Source organism: Bolinopsis microptera, chromosome 7, assembly GCF_026151205.1.
Source record: "Bolinopsis microptera isolate Bmic1 chromosome 7, MBARI_Bmic_1.0, whole genome shotgun sequence".
Classification (NCBI taxonomy): domain Eukaryota; kingdom Metazoa; phylum Ctenophora; class Tentaculata; order Lobata; family Bolinopsidae; genus Bolinopsis; species Bolinopsis microptera.
Genome location: NC_087078.1, coordinates 19620847 through 19638079, shown reverse-complemented (window position 1 = coordinate 19638079; position 17233 = coordinate 19620847).

Here is a 17233-nt window from a genome sequence, read left to right as displayed (position 1 = left end):
CTCTCAATCTTTTTTGTTGGAAACAAAATCATAGTTTTTAGAACAAAACAGTGTATATTTGAAATTCTTAACATTCATCCTAGATCGCTGACTAGAAAGAATTAAACCTGCAGCCGACCAGGTTCTTTCAATTTCCGCACTACTGGCAGGTATACAATGCACTATTCTTACTATGTTTGAGAGTATTGGGAAAGTTTTTTGCCTATCGGCCCAAAATCTTAAAAGTTCGAATTGTAAAATTTCTTCTTCAGTCAAACTTATGAGTAGGTATCTGCTCAGTTCTTCTGATAATCAATATTGTTAAGTTAGCTAAAGGTGTGTATCATGTGTGTGTTGCCCCTAGCCGCTAATCGCTATCAGTAACACTGATATCTTCAAATGAAGACAGAATTATTTTGAAGTCAGAAAATGCTCGCCGTACGCTGATGTACTCCGGGGTGTATCGGCGGCGTTCGGCGTGGCAAAATCACCCGGCGGCGGCGGCGTTCGGCGGCGGCGGACAGTGGACAAGCGTGAGCCAGTCCCCTACCGTAATATCTAGAGGCTGGAACAACTACAAGTTTGTCATGTTGGCGGGGACTAGCTCATGAACTATGTTGTTGAGTGCCATAATTTCGGTGACTTTTTCCGCCAAGTGACCAGCTTGAAAACATCATATACTAGTTGCTAGTAGAGTTTTCTGTGCCTCCGGCAGACCAAGGAGAACCTTGCCGTCGCTAACTTACGGCACAATAAAGTTCTCGTAGTTGTCAAATTCTGGACAAAAAGTTCGAAGTGGAAAAATCTTTGAAAAAAAATTCAACGAACTTTAACTTGGACGGACCTTAAATGAACGGACTTTATTTGAACGGACATTAAGATGAACGTTAGGGCCTCCAGCGTTCAATTAATGTCCGTCCGCGGCGCGTCCAAATAAGGTCCGATAAGGTAGTCATAGCGTGACTCGTGAGCCTAAATGTGGGCTAGAGTCATGACGTATCATAAAGCATGAGTGATGAGTCATGTAATGACCAATGTCCAATGACAACGCGTGTTGCTAATATAATCTGTTCGCGCACGTACAATTTCTTGATGTTGCTAAGCAACGGCGCCGTTTACCTTTGATAAAATAATGCCATTATTCTAACATTAATTTTACCTCACTTCCTTACTTTAGGTACTTTAGGTTGGTTTGGCAGGGATTGCTTCTGGACAACAGTAACTAGTACGTCCTCCATTCATTCCTTGTTCAGATCTTTCTGTAGATTCCATTCCAGGAGTGAGTTGTTGGTGATGGCGGTGTATCCTTTGGTTGGCAGGGTATCGGGAAACGTCTCCAAAAATCGAGCAAGTGATACCTTGAAGAGTCCTAGAGCAGTTAAACTGTTCACTTGTCGTGGGAGGAGGTTCCATAGTCTCGCTGCATTCACTCCAAAGGAATTCTCGTAATGAGTGGCCACTGATCGTTGCGATTTGTTGTTCAGTGGTGGGACTATGGCTTCTATGCCATGTCGAGCGTTTTCCTTGAATACCATGTTGATGTCATTTGGAGCAAGGTCGTTTGCCATCTTCCATGTATGGATCAGGATGTATCGCTCTCTCCGCCTCTGCAGGGAGAGCAGGTCCAGCTTCTTAAGACGGTCCCAATAGTCCAATTGCTGACAACCTTAGATACGGCGAGTGTAGTTCCTCTGGACATTTTCAATTGCTTCTATATCGGTGATTTTGCTGGGGTTCCAGACCGGGCAACAGTATTCTAGCCTGCTCCTCACCATTGTTTTGAAAAGGGTGAGCATCAGGAAAGGTGATCTGTCACTGAAGACACTGAAGACCCACGATGCTATTTTCTTAGCAGTTTTCAGCATCTGATGGATATGGGGCGTCCATGAGCAGTCATTTGAGAGGAGTACTCCAAGGTCTCTGACTGTTTGCGTTGGTTCGATAATTTCCCCGTTTGTTGAGCTGTAGCTGTAGTCTTCGTTGGAGAAGGGGAGTTCTCTCAATAGCAGGGATTTATTCAGCTTGTAGTTGATAACTTCAAATTTGGTTTCGTTTAGCTGCATGTTATTTTGCAGGGCCCATTTGATGACATTAAACAGATCTTCTTGAAGCAAACACCTTGCTACTAAATCAGTAATTTTGCTTATAAGCTTCGTGTCATCAGCAAAGACCTTTCCAAGAGCAGTTAATAACGTGTCCAGTTGGTCATCTATATACAGAATAAACAAGATTGGACCTAACACAGTTCCCTGTGGGACACCACTTATCACAATCTGGAAGGACGACTTTTCTCCTTCGAAATTCTCTCGAAATTCTCTCTCGAAATTCTCCTTCCGACGTTAATTATAGAAAAATCTGAAGCCTTAATCAAAATTCTAAAAATCTGAAGCCTTAATCAAAATTCTAAAAATGCTATCTCCTATTCGGCTTTTACTAATATAATTCGCTCGCCCAAAAATTATCACGTGAGTTTGGTTTTTATGGTCATACAGCCGAACAAAATGGTTTGACATAAACCCTAATCCCAACCCTAATCCTAACCATTAACCCCGAAGCTATCCATAAATCTAACCACAACCCTAACCCGAGCCCTAAACAATCGAATTCGTGTTTTACTAGCCTGTCACGTGACCAAAACAGTTTTTGCCCATAACTCTCCAGGGAAGCATTTTTACCCTCATAGGTGTGATTCTGAATCAGCGTCCAAAAATACACCCACTCAGATTACTTTCATACCCTCAGGGCCTTTTCACAAGAATTTTCTTAAAATTTGGGCGAACGATTTGGTGGGAGCGCTCCTACTCCTAGTCCTGTTCCTATTTCCTATCCCTTTTTTACAACCCTGCTAAAAATGGCGAGGTTCCAACTCCATTTGCGAGCTGAAATTGGTCACGCCAGAGGGTAATTTTTTGGTCAATTTTCAGTGTTTCTTTTTCTATGTCCCCGTTGCCGGGGGGATTTCGTCAAGTTTAAAATATAATATAGGTGTATTACTATTATAGAACTATATATCGATTCGAAAGCTACTCATTCACTGATTCACACAGACTATAATGAAGTCTATACATCTATAATAGTCCAAACCTTATTTTATAATAATACAGGGTCATACCAATTTGCCACAAGTAACTAGTAAGTAATACGAGGATCATGTCTTTTTATTACACTGTTAATCAGCTCTGGCTGCAATGTTTATATATCCAATCGATATTACCCATAGATCGTTATACATATTAGCACAAACAACTGTTAATTTTCATATATAATATAATATGTACATCTCAGCCGTGTTAAGTTCCCAGTTCCCAGTTTCCAGTTCCCAGTTTCCAGTTCCCAGTTCCCAGTTCCCAGTTCCCAGTTTCCAGTTCCCAGTTTCCAGTTCCCAGTTCCCAGTTCCCAGTTCCCAGTTCCCAGTTCCCAGTTTCCAGTTCCCAGTTTCCAGTTCCCAGTTCCCAGTTCCCAGTTCCCAGTTCCCAGTTCCCAGTATCCAGTTTCCAGTTCCCAGTTCCCAGTTCCCAGTTCCCAGCTCCCAGTTTCCAGTTCCCAGTTTCCAGTTCCCAGTTCCCAGTTCCCAGTTCCCAGTTCCCAGTTCCCAGTTCCCAGTTCCCAGTATCCAGTTTCCAGTTCCCAGTTTCCAGTTCCCAGTTTCCAGTTCCCAGTTTCCAGTTCCCAGTTTCCAGTTCCCAGTTCCCAGTTCCCAGTTTCCAGTTCCCAGCTCCCAGTTTCCAGTTCCCAGTTTCCAGTTCCCAGTTCCCAGTTCCCAGTTCCCAGTTCCCAGCTCCCAGTTTCCAGTTCCCAGTTTCCAGTTCCCAGTTTCCAGTTCCCAGTTTCCAGTTCCCAGTTCCCAGTTAAACAGTTTCCATTTTATAGCACCATTTAATTCAGCCGCTATCACAAAGAAAATCACAAAGAAACAACCGAGATTACTGGAGCACGGAACTGTGAAGTTGGAACTGTGTGTCTATCTCTTTGTGTATGAACCAAATTGCGTTTTTTAAGTGGCAAATTGAATATCGTCAACAAATATTCAAGATTTTATGATGCAATTGTGCTTCACGACTATTGCTCTATTGGGAGCTGAGAAAACCAGAAACTTAAGTTCGTTTAATTTCTGGGAAACCATATTTAAAAGCTTTGGGTATTTATCAAAGTGTATGAGCATCAACAACAACAATCGACAGTAAAATGTCATTGCGATTGAAAAAAGTGCGAGATTACAACAATGGCCAACTAAAAGCTATACTGATACATTGCAGTTTAACCATTCCCGTTCAACATCATGAGCGATGGCAAACCGGCTATGACAGTTAAGTGACATTTGTAGATAAGAAACGAATTATGAGATATAATTGCAGTTGCAAAATCTCACCATAATCAAATCATGATAATAAATGAGTTACAGCACAACAATCATAGTTTACCCCCGGTCAATTTCAGTTATATCCCTGAATTGCAGCTAAATCCCACGTACTACGTAGATAACTATCAGCCATTGGTCCAGACTAATTTAACGAGGTGAGGTGAGCTATCAGCACTGGCCTGGGTTCTTCGTCGCCAGACATTCATTTAGCAAATTAATGAACGAGGCCTGCGCTTCGCACTGTGAATATGAGATATCAATTTTAAGAATGAATGCTCTTGAAGCCTGTAAGTTAACATAAAACCAACCCTTCTGAATATTGGCCACTCCAGGTCTAATGAGATGTTACCCGTTAGATCAGCTATATTCACTCTCACATATATCTACCCAAACGAAAAGGGTCTTCGTTGAAAACGTCATATTATCATACTTTTTCAACCAGAGGATTCGCTAACAGCAATCAGTGAATCACTATCATCTTTATTCTTTAGTGGTGTTTGGTGATCTTTACCCTAAAGATTGATCGAAACCGTTCATTAATAAAAGATGTATAGTAGTACTAATTAATATAATTATGTCTGGTTTATGACGGTACACGAGCTTACAGCGGGTTCCTGAAAGGTGCTGCTTTGCGCCTGCATATTAACGTTGCAAGATCAAGTTTACAGAACGATTAAAATACGCTAAACGGTCTAGACCTTTAAATTTTGGTCCCAAGTTTAAAGCAAAAATGTACTTCTGTCACATTTATCGTTAACTGGTAGAGGTGATCACCAACTTTTGTCTCTGATGTTCTAGTAGGATGGGGTCCTTTTTTGCTCCATTCATTTGATGTGAGCATAAGTGCCCATAAAAAATACAATCTGAAAACTGAATCTTATAATCACTGTCATTAACAGACGAGTGAAAATCTTTACGGTTGACAATCTTAAAATCAGCCATACTTGTGGGTTATTAAGCTGGAACCTATTAAGTATCATAAACGAGTAACAACTGTATTATTTGCATATTGTGGTTTGAAGGTTTGAAGAGATTTGAAGAGGTTTGAAATGCCGAAGGCCACTGCTTATCTTAGGATTTGAGAGTGACCTGTGCTTGAAACCCCCTCAACTTAACCATCCACTACGTCAATATACTTATTATACAAATATAAAAAATATAATAATCTAAAATTACTTATTGGTATAGTTTGGTGACACAGGAGAGCCCAGTTGAGTTTTAGTTTAGGTTGAAGTTTTAAATCACAGTTTAAAAGGTTAGCCATGTTTCATGGCAGAGAGAGATATCATGTGTGCAGAGCCGTACCGGATGTAGAATTTGAGATATAATATAGATTAGTTACCATGTATTAGGGTCATCTCGATTTTGGAGGGATAGAAAGTGCTTTTAAAGGTTGGATTTAATAATACCTGACGAGGCTGAATTTTTGGAAGAACCCGGGATTATTATCCCATCTTCATTAGCATCACATATTTCGAATAAATAGGGGCTGAGATCATTCCAAATTTCCGTAGAGGTGTACAAAAAGTTCTGTTGGGAGATATCTAACCTCAGTAATGGGACGATCAGACGAAGTTTTTCATTTCTAGGACAGAACTTGAAAAGATCTTTAATCGACTGGGGGACATCAAATTTAAGAATTTTGAATAGTTCCATAAATGTATGGTACATGTGCAGATTCTCCAGGTTCATAATTTTCTGCTCAGTGAACAGCGGTTTAGTGTGTTCAAGACAGTAGTTCTTGCTAGCCATATGTTCATTATGAGTTCTTGAAGCTTTGATGAATATCATTTTAGATTCAATCGAATGAGTGACGATATAGCAAGTTATATCACATTATCAGATAGTCTTTCTGAGAAAGATCAATCTCAATTGGGCACTCGCCACTCATTGATTGAGTTATAATGGCCCCCTGATTAATATCATATGATTTTTAAGTGAGTGAGTACTCTAATTGTACTCGAGTGCCCAATACTGGAGTATTTCTTTTCATGCTGTCACGCTGTAGAAGTAAAATTGTTTCGCCAAGTTCCAACCGATTCGCCCAATCAAAATAGTGCCACTGTCATCGAAGTGATCACAATCTATCATATTCATAATGACTAAACATTAGTCTAAAATATTGCTATAAAAGGATGCGGTTTTAATGAAGATCGCACGTCACGCACGACTGGAGCCATCCATTTTCAACCAGTAAACCACTTCCTCGAACATGCAGTTTAAATAAATCTAAACTCTGTAACCATCTGCATCAGTACGGTGGAAATTGCAGAAATATAATTGTTAATGATATCAAAATTTGTGCGCCACGTCAATGTAAATCTAAATTTAGATTAATGATATTAAAATGCTAAAATTTAAATCAAAGTATGTCGACATCTCCAACCAATTTATAATTGTGAGTCGGGCAACTTGACCGGTAACCAGACAGATTCTAGGAAGGTTATAGTTTAAAATAGATGTTGATTATCAGGGGTGTAGACTGTAGGGGGCACCCCTGATTATTATGTTCATGGTTCATAAACTAGGCCATATCCATTTTCTAATGCCACTAGAGTATACCGTATAGTAACAACTTACAAAATAGTCAAGTAATAGAACATGCAATATATTAGAATACACCTAAAAGTGAAGGCTAAAATTATCATGATTATAAAGATATAAACGAATCGTACAATACGATTACCCGATTACGGATTACTTTTTTTTCATCACAAATCTATTGCTAATTAAAGTTTAATAACAAATTTATTACTTTAAGTTTTATGACTTACCTCAACCCTTAAGTTCCAATTCTGGGTAGGATGAGAGTGGACCCGAAGCCGAGTAAATCTTGTGAGCATGGCTTCATATTCCTGTTCTGGCAAGGGTTGGGGGTGCTGGGTGGCATTGCAATGTTCCTTTGGGTGGACAATGATATTGAATCCTGGTGAGATGTTATATTTAACTAATATAATATTGATTATATGATATTGAATCCTGGTGAGATGTTATATTTAACTAATATAATATTGATTATATGATATTGATTATATAATATTGATTATATGATATTGATTATATGATATTGATTATATGATATTGATTATATGATATTGATTATATGATATTGATTATATGATATTGATTATATGATATTGATTATATGATATTGATTATATGATATTGATTATATGATATTGATTATATGATATTGATTATATGATATTGATTATATTAATGCTTTTCATACAAAGTTACAACGAATTCTTCATGTTATGCATCCTGGGTTTGGACAGGATATGATCCGTTTAAAATATTTCCATCTCGCTACATCACATAATTCTGAAACAGATTATATTTACAATAAATAATGCAATCACAACATTATAATCAACCAAAAAAATGTAATCACAAATAATAAAATAATCAATTGATAAAAGGTAACTTTATAACTGAAAAACGATATATCGTTTTTCAGTTATAAAGTTATATATATGTCGATACAAATTACAAAATAATATGTTGTTATTTTGATAAACTAAGTTTAATCAGTGATAATAAGGTTAATTATATTATAATAAGTATAGCAGATCTAAATGCGACAACCTGCTAGGTACAAGAAATTAAAGACAGACAACTGGTTCCCTGTGGTGGACTTCTTCCTTCCGGCACATATTATCGGTGCAACTTTCTCAGGTAAACACCAAGGTAGAGGCCAGTAGTAGTAGTAGTAGTAGAGTATAGAGGCCATATTATAATCTGCAGTTCGTCAGATAAACAAGATTATTTAGTTTCGGTGACCAAAACAGAAATATTATATTGTTGCGAATTTCGATCATACATTAGTCATACTAGTTCCACAATAAGTCATACTATCACTATTCACTAATACTAATAGTAATGACACAAGAAACTCATATAATATTACTGACCTGTATACGCTGGTCAGGGGCAGCAGCTTACGGAGTTTGGAGGTATGGAGGGTTCCAGAAGCAGATAGTTAGACTTACTATTCATCTGTTCCAAACAGTACTTGCTATATGCTGGGTTCCCATCATCTTCAAATCTAGGGACCTTCTAGTGGTGGGTTTAGTTATTGTTCGTTAGATGGTACATAATGTACATTGTACTACACATTTCACTTTGATATCACGATTACTAAAACATTACCATGCAATATTACTTTTTTGAATATTAATGATCTGGTCTACTATCTAACCGTTGAAATTTGCCTGATCCCTAATTGACCCATCAGTTATTGTAATAGCATTTAACCTCTAAAAACCCAGGGTTTTGTGATCACGTTCCTAATACTAGCGATTAGTGTGGTCCGGACAGCGCTGTACTTCAACCTGAACGCCGCACTGGGCGGCCTGTGTCTACCCAGTGATATTTGGTACGGCTACTTATCAGCAGTAGTGTTGCAGCTCTGGAACCTCAACACTGAGTAGGAACACTGAGTAGAACCTCAACACTGAGTAGGAACACTGAGTAGAACCTCAACACTGAGTAGGGACACTAGTAGAGTTTTTACCTATCCTGCTAGTCTTATATTGCTCGCTTCTCTCACAGAAGCTTGTGCATGATGCTTGAAAAGAGCGCCACGCACAGGGATTGGCGTGCCAAGTAACTATGTAACTAACTATTAGTTCCCAAATCCCACTATACATGTACTTATTCCATTCAATGTGGCAAGTACTGAGTTCGGTAGGGACTGGTAAGACATTTTGGCATTTGCTTAAGACGATGAGGCCTGAGTAAGTCGTAAATTCTGATTGGAGAATGCATATTGCTGTTGTGAAGTTACCAAATTTACGTGAGTACTTGATTCTTTTCAGTCCCAGTTTATTGCTGTCCTACAAATTCCTTTAATGCCAAATGTCGTCTAAAACACCCTATTTCTCAAAATGTTTCCGGGGGCTGCGCCCTCCTAGCCCCGGCCCCCCGCCCAAGGCCCCTGCCGCAGCTTGCTCGCTGCGCAGCTGGGTTGGACGTGTCGCAGCTCGCCGAGGGCCCCTCCCAAAGAAAATTCCTGGCTACGTGCCTGTGTGTAACTATGGTAACTATGGTAACTATGGTGACTATGTGATCGCACGCAAAACTCACGCGTCCACGTAGTCTGATCCTTCGATATTTACTGTTTAAATGGGTCCAATCAGAAGCGAAGATCTCTGATAACTGACAGTGACACTACAACGTAAACAGCCCTTTTTAAGAGGTAAAGACTTCTCAGCGGGCCGGCTCCGAATATCGAAAGAACAATATTAGATTCAGTAATATGTGAACTACTTAATCCCATTGTATTTTTAATTGTATTGGCATTACTTATCAGCATGACAGTGTTCATGCATCACGATTAAGTCGTCTTAAAGATAATGTGGAAGAACATATGGAAATAATAACGCGGAGCCCCCTACACTCCCCTACACTCAACCCGAGTTAGGGACCGATTTTAAGGGGTTGTTCACATATATAATATTACGTAATCATTTCGTTTATTTTCGCAGATATGAAATTGAATTCACATAGCCATGTGTATACTGTATACGCGTACTGCGTGACGCGCTTGTTTCACTACTACTGCAAGCGAGAGGGCTCTGGTTAGAGCAAGAAATTGAATTCAGATCAACTTCATTCCAAAATATCAAATATGTGTTAGGACTTAGGAGCCATCTACTTAGGACGTCCGGCAAATAGGGAGGGGGTGCAGGTGGTTTTGGAATTTCGGACAAATCCGGACATGGGGAGGGGGGTGGTTTCTGAAAATCCGGAAATTTTGTCAGAATTAACGAAAAAGTTCCATTTATTTCAACTCTTCGACACTAATTACTTTGTAAGTTAAGATCCCTGTATTTTGAACGAGAAGTCGATTCCCAGAGCAGCTCATGAGAGCCGAGTTTTATTCGTACCCTTAAAAGTCGCTCCCACTAAATCGCTCGCCCAAATTTCAAGAGAATTCTTGTGAAAAGGCCCTGAAGGTATAAATGAAATCTGTCCCGGTGTATTTTTGGACGCTGATAGTGATTCCGAATCACCCCTCATGACGTATACTCTAGTAGCAGGGAGGAATTGAGTGTGCACTTCGATGTACAGAGTTTTTTGCTGCTGAATCGGGTTAAATAGGCCATTGGTAACTCAAATCACCGAGGGGCAAATATTGTCTCGCTAGTCCCAACCCTGTGGAGCCACGCCCATATTTCATATTAGGCGCTTATTTGGGAAATTCCTATCTCAGCTTCTGAAGTGCTTAGAGACTTGAAATTGGGCTTAAAATGACCGCAATACACATGTTTATATTAGCACTATGAAGGTATTAAAGCTCTCAGGGACTTACTTTTTGAGAAAAATGAAAAAAACTAAATTTTCACTGAGGCGCGATGGCAATGCCAGGCTTTAAGCTACTAAAATTCACGAAGTTGAGTATATAATATTGTGAAAGTTAAATATTTATTTATATTTTAAATAGTTCTGGGGTTTCCATGTAAGATTTGATGGTGCCAGGTTTGTTCAGGCGTACATGGAAATTATGCGATGAATATATAGGTATATAAAAATCATATCAATATAAAAATAGATCAAAAAATAGATCTAAAGATTCACACGGCAGTCAGGGAACTTCCAGACAGGATGCTTTTGAAACAGGTATAATTAGCGCTTTTGTAATACAAAGTAGAAATACCTACTTTGTTGCTGTCGTATTATATTCCACTGTGAAACATTGTTTCTTGATTGTACCGTGCTTACTACTAAATTACAATTTTTGAGTTATCTTTCACAACCTTTGAGATTAACCTACGTAACTGGATACCCTGCCTCTGGAATTCTCAACAGTACTCGACAGTTATTTTGAAACGTGTACCAATTTCGCCTACTTCTTGGTTCAGCAGTGAAACCTTGTCGTGAATATGAATGCTTGGTTTGTTGTCATTCCAGTTGTTACTCTTTGGGGTCTTTGTGTGATACTTGGTAAGTTTCAGACGTTACTTTAGCGATTATATTGTTGCTTGAAGTTAGTTCCTATAATCATCAGTGTATTTATTGATAAGTTATTGCTATCTACGCAGTTTGTATAATAAAGCAATATCGAAGAGCTAAGAGCATCGACTTTCAGGTTGTTTTGTGTTGATATTGTGGTCACGCAAACAGTGGCTTTTGAGAAGGCAGAGTGCTAGGAGGGTGACATATCATCGTGTTTCAATCAATGCTTTAGATGGTGTAAGTTTGATGGTCGACTCAGTTATTTCGAATTTCCTTAAATATTAAGTTCAGTATTGCACTTACTATGAATATCTCTTTCGTGAATATGATATTTTTGTATTTAATTACTTCGTGATGATGGGTCTAATAAATTTAGGACCTAGAGATTAGTATATCAGAAGATGCTGTTCCCAGAGTGTCTTCTCCACCTCCTGTTGACGATGAAATTCCAGGACCATCAGGAATAAATGTAGGTTAAAACAGTCTTCATTAATTACCTAATCAGTTGAGTAGGCTAACCATTTCAAAAATTCTATTCTGGAATTAATTAAATCACTATGACGTAGCTTTTAGACTCCTATAATTTACTCATTCGTGCTATTCGGATTTTGTAACAAAAAAAGGGTCCTTCAATGTCATTATTTTTTAGATTAGTGAAACGGGTCCTGAATCCAAATTCAAAGGAATAAGCCTCTTAAAAGAAAGAGCAAAACTTGCAGAAGGCACGAATGCAAACCGAGTATGTGTTTTATGTGAAAAAGAAGAAAAATATCCAGAGCGTGATTTACGAGGTAAAATAAATTTACTAAATTCTTACAGTAAAATTATAGTAAAGATAGTTACATTTTAGTTAAATACGAATCGAATCACGTTTAATTGATCTATGTTTGTTACTAACAGAGTAACTTAAAAGTAGTATTGAGCTTTACTACTGTTTTAAAACGTGACGATACTTAATTCTACAGGAGATGACGATAAACGAAAGCTAGTATACGAAGCTGCCATAAAAATGGGAGATAGTAAAGTTCTAAACAACATTGCTAAATGTCCTGACACTTTTCGCTTCCACAACCAGTCTAAGTCCAATAAAATGAAAAGTCCAAAGCAGTGTTTTAAGAATTATATGAGAACAACCAAACGATTTAAACCAAAATCAACACCGAAAGATCAATCTCCAGAAGAAGAAGGAAGTTCCTGTGAAACTACAAAGAGAAAACGTGAAAGCACCAGATCTAGATCAGCAAGCGGAGAGATACCTGACCAACTGAGTAAAAGATCAAAAGCAACAAAATGTTCCATCTGCCAAAAGCATCAAGCAGGATCATGGCCAAATCAAACCTCACATCTATACAGAGTTTCTGAGATGAAAATGGGAACCACACGGGCTTCAAAATTTTTGAGTGCAATGGCCTTTAACGAAGATCATCTCTACAGGCAATATATTTATTGCCAATCCATAGGTGACATCCTTGCAGCTGACATTTACTATCACAGTGCATGCATGTGCTCATACCTGCTTTCTTATGAGAGACAGGTTGAAAAACTTATGAACAATTTTCTTAGAGAAAGTGAAGAGAATATTCACGACGACGGATTGAAGGAGGTATTCGAAAAGCTTGATTTCCAAACTCAAGCTTACAAGCTGACTGATATCACAGACAGTATAAACAATGTTCTAGATCTTAATTTCAATAATCGAGCTACAAAATTCAATCTAATTAAATACTTTGGAGATGATATATCATTTTCCTATCCTAAAGACAGATCTGTGTCTCAGATAGTGTTCAAGTCATCAGTTCCAGTATCTGGAATTATTGAACATAACCTTAGAGATCGTGATGCAATTACGGAATGTGCAAAAATCTTGTCAGCTGAGATCAGTTCATACAAGTTTGAATTGGAGGACAGTCTGTGCTTGCCTAGTGATCTGGCTATATCTTTAGAGCGATTCAAAGATGCAAGACCGCCTCAATGGTTTAAGTTTATCTCAAAACTTTTCTCTGGCAGAAAAGTGACGCAGGGAGATTCGTGGTTTCTGAAATTTGATGCATCATTTCAGTTCTTTTCTTGTTGGATCTCTGGTCTTAAGACACCGATGCATTGTGGCATAACACAAGCTGTTCACTGTCTGACTAAGTCAAGAGAACTTATTGATATCATCAACAGGTTCGGCTTTGGAACAGGCTACGATTCAATGAAGAGAGACGATATTGAAATGGCTCAGACAGATATCGATACTGCGGGGAAGGATCGATGCCCAGTCAATAATTCCATAAAACGTGGAATTCCAATCCAAGGAGCTGTGGATAATTTCAACCACAGAGAAAGAACTGATAGAGGAGGAGATGTCAGCAACGACACCGTTCTTGTCATATGGCAGAATGCAAATGGAAAAGATGAAGATATGGAACCAAGGACTATGAGTAAGCGTGACACGACCAAATACGCTGTGGACAGAAAGCGGAGTTTGCAGCACACATTACCTTGCCAGCAGCTAATGACGTCGCAGCTTGCTAAAAATTCAGGAGAAATAAACGAGGAGTTCTCGCCAATAACTGATCACATACACAAGTACTCAATGTTGACTGAAGTGAACGACGATTTCTTTGCATGGTTTGTTTCCAGACTCAAAGGTGCAAATGATATTCCCAATTTTACTGCTTTGCTCAGTAAACTAACATCTAGGGAAGTTAGGATGATGACAGCGAAATCATTTATCCCGATACTGCCATATCCCGCAACCTTAATGGACAGCATCTACACTTCTATGAAACTTTTGGAGCACTATGGTGTGATGAAGGGGTGTACTGTCTCGCAAAAGACATACAACTACTAAAACCGGAAGTTTTCGGGTCAATATTTTTAGGTCTTGGCCCGTTCCATTGGAGTAAGATAATCATGGGTGCAATCGGAAAGTGGCTAATTCCCTCAGGAATTGGAGAAGCCCTAAAAAAGTGTGGAGTCTTTGCAGCTGATGTTGCACTGTCAAGTGTTCTGAAAGGAGGTGATTACATCAAAGCAAAAGATGGTATTAATATGATTGCGGAGTCTATTTTACGCCTCCAATATGAAGCTTTTCTCGAAAGCGATGAATTTATTTTATGCAAGGAGGAAATTAATCTTGACGATATAGAGTTTGACATTGAACAAGTATTAAAAAAAGTCTATGATAACTCTGACGAAAACGACTTTGAAAGCTGTTGGGAAAGTTACAAGGTTTCATTGGACAGACTACACAAGGCATTTCTTCAGTTTAAAGGATCTAATAGCGGAAATGAAAACTTTCTCTACTGGGAAATTTTTCTGAGAGACATGTTCCCATGTGCAAGAGACTTTGAGGTATCCGTCCGGACTGGAAACTGGGAGCTGTTTCTCTCTGCAGTGGAAAGGAGCTTAGGAATCTTCTTTGGCACAGGAAAGCCAAATTACAGTAGATATGGAGCCCTCTTTTATCAAGATTGTTTGGATATACAGAGAAAATTCCCAGCTCTACACAAGCACTTCAAAGACGGGAACTTTGTCTGTTACTTATCAGAGCGCAAAGGAAGTGCAATAGGATTTGACCAGGCCCTTGAAAAGGCATACAATTTCACGGCTAAGGCATCTGGTGGTATCATTGGATCAACTCGTCAGAAAGAAACAGTGGCTCTCTGGAATATCATCAAACATCACAAAGACTTGTTCGTCTCTTTCCTGAAAGAAACAGCAAGCATTGGTGAACACCAGGGAGAGCTGAACAATCTGCACCACGAGTTCAATCCAAAGTCAGCAGAGAAGGGTAAGTCCCGAGCAGATAAACTGGTTGCTTACATCAAAACTGTTGGCAATCCGTTTAAAGTTGATAGCCCTGATCAGCTGATTAATCTGACAAGTCGTGAAGTCGTGGCGAATCGAGAATACCTACTAGACTGTGTCGAATTTGGACGAGCAAACTATGGCGAATTCGTCCAAGACCGTTTATTTGATAAAAGCAAGAGCTTGCATGCCTCCATAAGCTTCAAGTATCAGTCTTCTTATATGTCCATTGAATCCAATGTAATGGCTAAAGAGAAGAAGGTTAAGGTGCTCACAGACGACCAACTAAATACATCTGCAGTGAACTTTATCGAGTATGCAGCATCCAGGGGATGGGGATTGGAGGAACTGATCATTTATCCTTTAACTTCACGTCCAGTTTATCTACTAGAGAAAGATTCACTGAAGCAAAAGAAAGCCCCCAAATCAGATCTTGCCAAGCAATTGTTACAATTACTTGACAAGGAATCGATTGTGGTTAACGAGACCAATCAGTTACCTCATGTAAAAACGACAGCAGTTGTAATTGATTTTATGGCGATTATCAGGAAATGGACATCAGTCAAGTTAACAGGTGTCAAAACCTTCGGCTCGTTCTGTGAGAAAATTCTGAATAACGTGACTTCATATGGGCAGCAAAGTGAGCAGATACATATTATTCTAGAAAACTATAAAGACATGTCTATCAAAGGAGCAGCACGAGTAACCAGGGCAACCAAAGACGGCAATTTGAATGTAGGTGCTGTTTGTGAGGTGGTGTCCGAGGAACAGTCCTTACCATCTCCTTTGGATGATTTCTTTGACAGACAGTCCAACAAAATCAGTTATCAGAACTTTTTTGTAGAATATTGCTCTTCTCACTACACATCAGAAAAGCCACTATACTTGGCAGGAGGCATAAAATCGGACCCAGATAAATGCACAGTGATTTCAGATGGTGTTATAAATGAAGCGATAGAATTTAGGGCATCTCACGAAGAGGCTGATGATCGTATTATGTTTTCGATCAGTAAGATTCATGCTTTGTCAACAGAAAGTTGCTGTGTCTCTGTTGTGTCACCTGACACAGACATTTTCGTAAACCTTCTTTACTATCTCCAAAGTGCATGGCATGGTCTTAATCTTTACTTGCTCAGAAAGGGTGATTTTAAAGTAAAGACAATACAGCAAAAAGAATTACATCCTTTACACTTGCTACTGAGCAAAGTCGATTCTAGTCTAGTGAGAAGCCTGCCAGCAGGACACGCATTGACAGGTTGTGACACTGTCTCAAAAGTTGGCACAAAGTTGGCTTTGTTGAAAGCTCTTAAGCAGTACAGCCATTTCATTACGGATTTTGGATTGGATGTACTTGACGAGGACATGTTTGAAAAGGCAGAACAATTTTTGGTAAAAGTAGTAGCTAACAAGGCATTCATGAACTGTGCAACTTTTGACGAACTTAGACTAAGAATGCGGCAGCAAACAAGAAACGTAAGGTTTGTGGATCTTCCATGCTCGTCTAATGAAATAAGGCAGCATATTCGAAGGGCATACTTCCAAGCAAGGTTGTGGCTCGAAGCTGCAACAGGGGATGCATCTAAAATCCTTGATGTTACAGAATACGGATACGACATCAACTTATCTCCCACTTGGTTTGTGCCTCCACAAAGACCAATTGATATACCTGAACCATGTAAATGTAAATCCTGTGTCAGGATCACCTGCCCATGCAGACAGAAACAATATGCATGCTCTAATTATTGCAAATGTGGTGAAATGTGCAAAAACCCAATCAATAATGTGGAATAGGAGATTGAACTTATTTTGAGTTATATGGGCAGATATTGTAATGTCTCTTTGTAAAAGTTCAGGTAAAAGATGTGTGTGTTTCAGTTAATCAGTTATTTTCATTTGTAAGCTTTTGTTAATGTTGTTGCTCTTCTGGCAGATTAAATCAGCACATTGGTTTCTTTTCACAATATTATGTACTCAACTTTATGAATTTTAGTAGCTTAAAGCATGTCATCCTCATCGCGCCCCAGTGAAAATTAGTTTTTTCCATTTTTCTCAAAAAGTAAGTCCCTGAGAGCTTTAATACCTTCATAGTGCTAATATAAACATGTGTATTGCGGTCATTTTAAGCCCAATTTCAAGTCT